Source organism: Panthera onca, chromosome A1 (genome assembly GCF_046562875.1).
Source record: "Panthera onca isolate mPanOnc1 chromosome A1, mPanOnc1 haplotype 2, whole genome shotgun sequence".
Lineage (NCBI taxonomy): Eukaryota > Metazoa > Chordata > Mammalia > Carnivora > Felidae > Panthera > Panthera onca.
Window position 1 is genome coordinate 235,775,684 of NC_138339.1, and position 7,614 is coordinate 235,783,297.

A 7,614-nucleotide genomic window follows, 5' to 3' on the forward strand; every position below is an offset into this window, starting at 1 on the left:
AGGCTGAAGTATAAACCTAATTATTATTCCAAAAGAAATGCAGAGCTTCCTAAATAAGTGTCTGTATATGCATGTACTTTGTAAGCGTATATATTTATAGCTTAGCATATTTTTCTTATTTAAGAGTTATATATCTGCCATGAATCTCTGGTATGTAGAAATAGATCACAATTCACATCGTAGGAAAAGTTCTTTAAAGTGTAATTTCATTTTATACTAAGACTGTAGATGGATGTTGCCTTAGAGGTCTGTCCTTGGGCCAAGTGGTATTTTTTTAAGTTTATTTATTTGAGGGGGGAGAGGGGCCGAGAGAGACAGAGAAGGAGGCAGATAGAATCCCAAGCAGACTCCACACCCTCAGCACAGAGACTGCCACAGGGCTTGAACCCACGAACCGTGAGATCATTACCTGAGCCAAAACCAAGAGTCGGACGCTTAACTGACTGAGCCACCCAAGTGCCCCAAGCCAAGTGTTATTCTTAAAAGCAAGCCAGCCTATGGCTAGCTGTTTGTAGCTGGCAAATCCCAGAGCTGTGAGGCACAGGGCACCTTACCTTAGTAGATTGCCCCGAGTGGTGGAAATTGCATTTGGGATAAAAGACAGTTCATCTGAATGTACCTGAAATTCCTTAGAGGGCCATGGTGGAGACAGATAGTTGTTCTCTGAAAATGGAATATGCTGACTCTTGCTGTCCACAGTCCTGTGTGCACTCTGTGATATTTTGTTATCATACATCTAAGAAAAATCATTTTTACAATTGTTTCAACTCTATCGCAGAGGACCTGAATCCCAGTCCCACCAGCGAAACTTCTCGATGTATTCTGTAAGTGGCACACAGGCAGAAGGGACGATAAAGGGTCTAAAAGCTTTAAAAAAAAGTCGCATTCAACCTTTGCCTCCGTTTCTTTGTCTATAAAATAAGGGCTGTGGCTGGTGTGGCTTCTAAGGGCTCTTTCAGCTTTCACATTTCAATATTTCCTCTTCTGGAGGTTCTGGGAGAGGATTGAGGATTTAGCTCCTCCCCTTCCTTCTGTGCAACTCTGCCAGAAGTAAGAGAGAACGTTCTTTTTGTTTCGGCAGATTCAAATAAGCTGGCCAAAAGGATAGTATCGAAGAAACATAGTGGGCCTTCCGTGATTCCCCAAAACCTAAGTCCTTATTTTTAACATACAGCTTTTCGTACTAGCTCCCTAAGTCTCAGATCCTTACAAAGGTAAATATTGTGCTCTCTGTAACTACATTCAGAAAACCAATTCTCTATATCTGTCTGGATTGCCTCCTGGCAGGAAGCAAATGTCAGCTCATTCCCGTGTAATCGATCCGCGGCATCTTAGTTTCGAGGCTTAGCCAAAGTAGTTACTAATAGATTTTAGATGACAGATACGGAATTTTCTTCTCTTATCCTTCAGTGGGAAAATCAGAAGGACAGAACTGCGATAGTAGGGTTTTGATGTCTTCGTGGTAACGTGGGGGAAGCTGAAAACAATGTTAAGAAAGAAAATATTGGAATATGTATATATCAATGATGTTTCACTTGTCTTCTTAATGAACACAAATTTATTGAATAAGTCTGGCGGGTAAACTAAATTTGTTTGCATTATTGTCAAATTTCATTAAACTTGGGACCAGGTTTAAAAGCACCAGAACAATGCATGGAACACAGTCACTCAACAAATGTTAATACCATTTTTTATAGAGTGTACTTGAAGGGTGATTATTTGTAATCATCTCAGGAATATCTAGATTATTTACGTGACAGCAGCTCACATTAGGAGACTGAAGAGAAATAGATAGTCTTCAATGAACGTTGGCTAGTTTCACACAGTATTTTCTTAGACCTTAGTGTAAGACCTAAGTCTGATGAGGCCTAAGAACCTTGAAGATGAATTATCCTGAAATATCTACAATGAAATATTCAAAACACATGTGGCCCCTGAGGCCTAGTTTACCCCCTGTGGTCCTCATTCCTCTAATTTCAAATATAAGGGCTCGAAGATCAATGTCTCCAGGAGGTTTTGGTCTTGAAGTTTTCCTTGTAAACTCTAGAAACATGGGCAACATGGCCTAGGTACCAAGCGTTCGCTAGGGTTTCTCAGGGCACGAACTCTGGAGAAGAAATAAAATTTACTACTACACAAGACGGATCTGCCGGCCCCAGTAGTTAAGCACACTTGCTAATAGGTGTTATATTTTCACAAGATCTGCACCAAAAGAGCCTTATTTCTTGATTGATGGCTGAAACTTCTCTCGGTGATTACCAAACAGCTGAGTCTCAGTGTTCATGATGTGGTTAAAGAGACAGTGGAGATGTTCTATTCATTCTCAAGGTGCCTCAAGATGCAAAAAGACAGGAGAGAACATGGGGCCCGGAGATTCTGGGACTTGGGTGCTCATCAATTATGACCAGAGAAAACAAAAGCCTTTTTCATTTGTGAGATTGCTCTGACAAGGAACGTGCCAGGGTAATGCGAGTCACAGCCTACGCTTTCTTCTATCACCATAGTTACTGATTTACGGAGTTGTCTTAACTCTCTGAAGTATCAATATGGAATGACTTTATTTTTCCATTAACAGCCATTAGCTGTGCTCTATAGAATACCACAACCTCCTTCTCTCCATTGGACGAGCCCTCCTTAATCGGTCCAATTATATAAACCTTCAGTATTTCCAGTTAGTAGAACAATCTCATGCTAAAAATAACCAGTCCTGTTTATTTTCTTTAAAACCTTATAATTTTTTTTACTGAGGTAAGCTTTATGCAGGAAAATGCATTGTATCTTATACGTAAGATTCAATGACTCAACAAGTGTATATACCTGTATGGGTTGCAAAATGAATACACAGAAATCAGTTGTATTTCAGTATACTAGCAGTTAAAAATCTGCAAATAAAATTAAGAAAACAATTTCAGGGGCATCTGGGTGGCTCAAGCATCTGACTCTTGATTTCAGCTCAGGTCATGATCTCACAGTTCATGAGATCGAGCCCCACGTCAGGCTTTGTGCTGACAGTGCAGAGCCTGCTTGGGATTTCCCCTGCCCCTTCCCTGCTTGTGTGCGCTCTCTCTCTCTCTCTCTCTCTCTCAAAATAAAAATATAAACATTTAAAAAGCCTAATTCCATTACAGTCGCATAAGACAAGAATAAAATATATAAGATCACTTTACAAAATAGTGTGAGACTTGTGCCCTAAAAAAATGATGATACATTGTTGAAAAAATTTGAAGAAGACTAAGAGGGAAGACATCCCATGTTAATAGATCAAATGGCTTCATATTGTCAAAATGGCAATATACCACAAAGGGATCCATAGATTTAACATTTAACAGTTTTATCAAAATCCCAGCTACCTTTTTTTTTTTTTTTTTTGGCCAGAAATTAACACACTGGTGCTAACATTCATATGGAAATGCAAGGAACTCAGAATAGCCAAAACAATCTTGAAAAAGAATAAAGTTGGAGAACTCACACCTCCCAATTTCAAAACTTACTTTAAAGTTCCAGTAATCAAGATAGTATGAGACTGACATAAGATAGACATAGAGGTTAATGGAATTAAATTCAGAGCCCAGAGACACGCCCTTCCATTTACGGTCAATTAATTCTTGAAAATAGTGCCAAGACCATTTAACAGGGAAAGAACAGTCTTTTCAACAAATGGTGTCAGGACAACTGAATATTTGCATTAAAATAAAATAGTTTGACTTCTACTCACTCCACATGCAAACTTAACTCAAAATGTATCATCGTCCTAAATGTAAGAAAGAAAACTCCAGAGTAAGCTTCATTAACTTGAATTAGGTCATGGTTTCTTAGCCATGACACCAGGAGCACAAGCAACAAAAACAAAAACAAAAACAAAATAGAAAATTGAACTTCATCAAAAGAAAAAACTTTTGTACTTCAAAGGATGCCACCAAAAAAGAAGGGGAAAAAAAGGTAACCCATAGAATGGGAGAAAATATACGTATCTTAAAAGGGACTTGTTACATAAAAGACACAAGTCAAAATGAAGAGTTGAATAGACATTTTTCCAAAGAAGGTGTGCAAATGGCCAATAAGCACATGAAAAGATGTTCAACATCACCGATGATGAAGGAAATGTAATCAAAATCATAATGAAGTGCATAGCCAAGGAAGCCATCAACAAAATGAAAAGGCAACCTAAGGAATGGGAAAAAATAGATATTCTTCCAAAGAAGACATACGTGTGGCCGACAGGTACATAGGAAGATGCTCAACATCACTAATCATCAGGAAACTGCAAATCAAAACCATAATGAGATCCCATCATAACTGTTAGAATGGTTATTGTCAAAAAAACAAAACATAACCAGGGTTGGCAAGGCTGTGGAGAAAAGGGAGCCCTTGGGCACTGTTGGTGGGAATGGAGACTGGTACAGCCACTATGGAAAAGAGTATGGAGGTTCTTCAAAAGATTAAAACTGGAACTACCATACGATCCAGCAATTCCACTTCTGGGACTTAATCCAGATACAACAAAACACTAACTCGAAAAGATATCTGCACCCTCAGGTTCACTACAGCATTATTTACGATAGACAAGATACGCAAACAACCTAAGTGTCCAACAATAGATGAATACATAAAGAAAATGCGGTACATATATACAGTGGAAAATTACTCAGCCATAAAAAAGAAGGAAATACTGCTATTCACGACAGGCAACATGAATGGACCTGAGGACATTATGTTACGTGAAATAAGTCAGGAAGAAAAAGACAAATACCGTATGATCTCTCTTATATGTGGAATAATCAATCAATCAATCAATCAGTCAGCCAATCAACCAAACCAAACCCACAGATACAGAGAACAGATTAGTTGTTACCAGAGACAGGGGACTGAGGGTGAGAGAAATGGGTGAACTGTTTTTGTTTTTGCTTTTATTTTTTAAAAATTTTCTTACTGCTTATTGATTTTTGAGAGAGAGACAGACCGCAAGCAGGGGAGGGTCAGAGAGAGAGGGAGACGCAGAATCCGAAGCAGGCTCCAGGCTCCGAGCTGTCAGCACAGAGCCCGATGTGGGATTCGAACCCACAAACCGTGAGATCATGACCTGAGCCGAAGTCAGATGCTCAACCGACTGAGCCACCCAGGCGCCCCTGTTTTTGTTTTAGTTTAAATAAGTTGAATTAAAAAATAATTTCTCCCCAAATATTATTTCCTCCTCTGCCTCCATCATGTCTGCGGCATTCGATCATTTCTCCTGCTATCACCCTAGCTCAAAAACATACACTGCATGACTGCTATAATCTCAGTGATTCTCAGCTCTGATACCACATTGGAATCACCTAGAAGAGCTTTAAAAACATTCTATGTCTGGTCCCAACCTCAGAGATTCTGGACCTGGCTGAGGTCCCAGTATTGGCATTAAAAAAGAAAAAAAAAACTGCTTAGGTGTTTCTAATATGCAGCTAGGACTAAGGACCAGCAGCTAACCAGTTTCTCCCCATCTTTAATCCATTTTGCATATTGGATTATGACTGTAAAGGAGTCTTGCTTCATATATACCCACTGAAAAGCTTCAATTCATTAGCACCTTCGTGATAATTTCCAAACTCGTGCTTTAACTTCTGCTACCCCATAACCTGACCCCGTCCCACCCTCTTAGCATGAATCCGTGATTTGCTGATACTCTATCTCCTGAACCAGCCTTGGAATTTTCTGCCTTCATGCATTGTTGATATTCTTTCTCCGTGTACTTATTTCTGCCTTCTGAGAATACGTTCAACATTGCTGGGTTTCCAGCCCAAAGCCTTTCTTTATTGGGCCACCTGATCACGTTTTCCCCTAAAATCCAAATCATTTCCAACTGATGCCAGACTCCTGGCTCTTTTTTCACCACGGCCTACTTGCTGGTTGAAAGGTCAGGCTTTTGCAATACACAGAACACCTCCCGTCCTGGTTTCTCTGGCAGAGTGACTTTAGGGGTGCAGTGGGGTCTCCTTGAGTTTTGTTTCTACGTCTGTTAAACAAGAGCACCCACCTCTTAGAGTTGTCTGAGGACTAGGTTAAGTGAAATAACATATAGAAAATGTCCCTCATATAAGAAGTGCTAGAGAAATGCCAGCTACTTATTATTTTCATTACTGTTATCGCTGTCTACCTGTGTGTGCCATCACCCCAAATAGATTATAAGACATTGGAGTAGAAGACAAAGGCTTACAAAACCTCTTACACTCACAGTGTCTGTTGTTGTTCCTTGAACATGGTAAGTGTTCAACATGCTTATTGAATAAATAATTTTATAGCTAGTTCTAAATATATCAAATGCAATTTAAGTGACTGTGACCTCTAGCCTGGCTGTAGAACTCTTTGGTCGTGGATAGATTATATATGATATTCTGCTTTAAAAGCTTATCTTTTGGGGCACCCGGCTGGCTCAGCCAGTGGAGCATGTGACTCTTGATCTCGGGGTTGTGAGTTTGAGCCCCACTTTGTGTGTGGAATTACTTAAAAATAAAATCTTTAAAGAAAAGCTTATGTTTTTAGAATATTGTTTAGAAAGAGATATAAAAATACCTTGAAGCACTTAAAAATGTTTACAATTCCCTGGGTGTAGTTCAAATGTCACTCTTTCTAGATCCCTAAGTATCCTGAGATTCCACTAAATATACTTGGTCTATCCTCCCCCCAATGAATGTTCCTATAATCCTAATAGGTGGAACATGGGGTGGAATTCTTTTGAGGCCAATTTCCTGATTTTTATTAAGAAAAGTGACTTATTAGTAGTGGGCATTTTTTTGTTTTAGTATTTTATTTTTAAGTAATCTCTACACCCAGTGTGGGGTACCAATGTGAATAAAAATGGATATCTTTTTCTTGTTTAATTGATAAGGAAAGCATTTAATATTTCATCATTAAGTGTGATATCCTAGGTTTTTTGTTAAATATATTTTATTTCTAGTTTCCTGAGTGTTTTGGGGGCGAGGGGGGAGGGAGAGAGAGAGAGCCTGCGCATGCACCAATGGGGGAGGGGCAGAGGAAGAGGGAGAGGAGGACAGAGGGATAGAGAGGGAGCGAGAATTTTTTAATTTTTTTAAAAAATGTTTTTTTTTTTTTTTTTTTTTTTTTTTAAATTTTTTTTCAACGTTTTTTATTTATTTTTGGGACAGAGAGAGACAGAGCATGAACGGGGGAGGGTCAGAGAGAGAGGGAGACACAGAATCAGAAGCAGGCTCCAGGCTCTGAGCCATCAGCCCAGAGCCCGACGCGGGGCTCGAACTCACGGACCGCGAGATCGCGACCTGGCTGAAGTCGGACGCTTAACCGACTGCGCCACCCAGGCGCCCCAAAAAATGTTTTTATTTATATTTCAGAGAAAGAGAGACAGAGCACAAGCAGGGGACGGGGAGAGAGAGGGAGACGCAGCAGCTGAAGCAGGCTCCAGGCTCTGAGCTGTCAGCACAGAGCCTGATGCGGGGCTCAAACTCACGAACTGTGAGATCATGACTTGAGCTGAAGTCGGAGGCTTAACTGACTGAGCCACCTAGGCTCTGAGAGAGAGAGACAGAGAGACAGAGAGTCAGAGAGAGAATATCTTAAGCAGCTCAGCTTCAAGCGTGGAGCCCTGACGAGAGGCTTAATCTC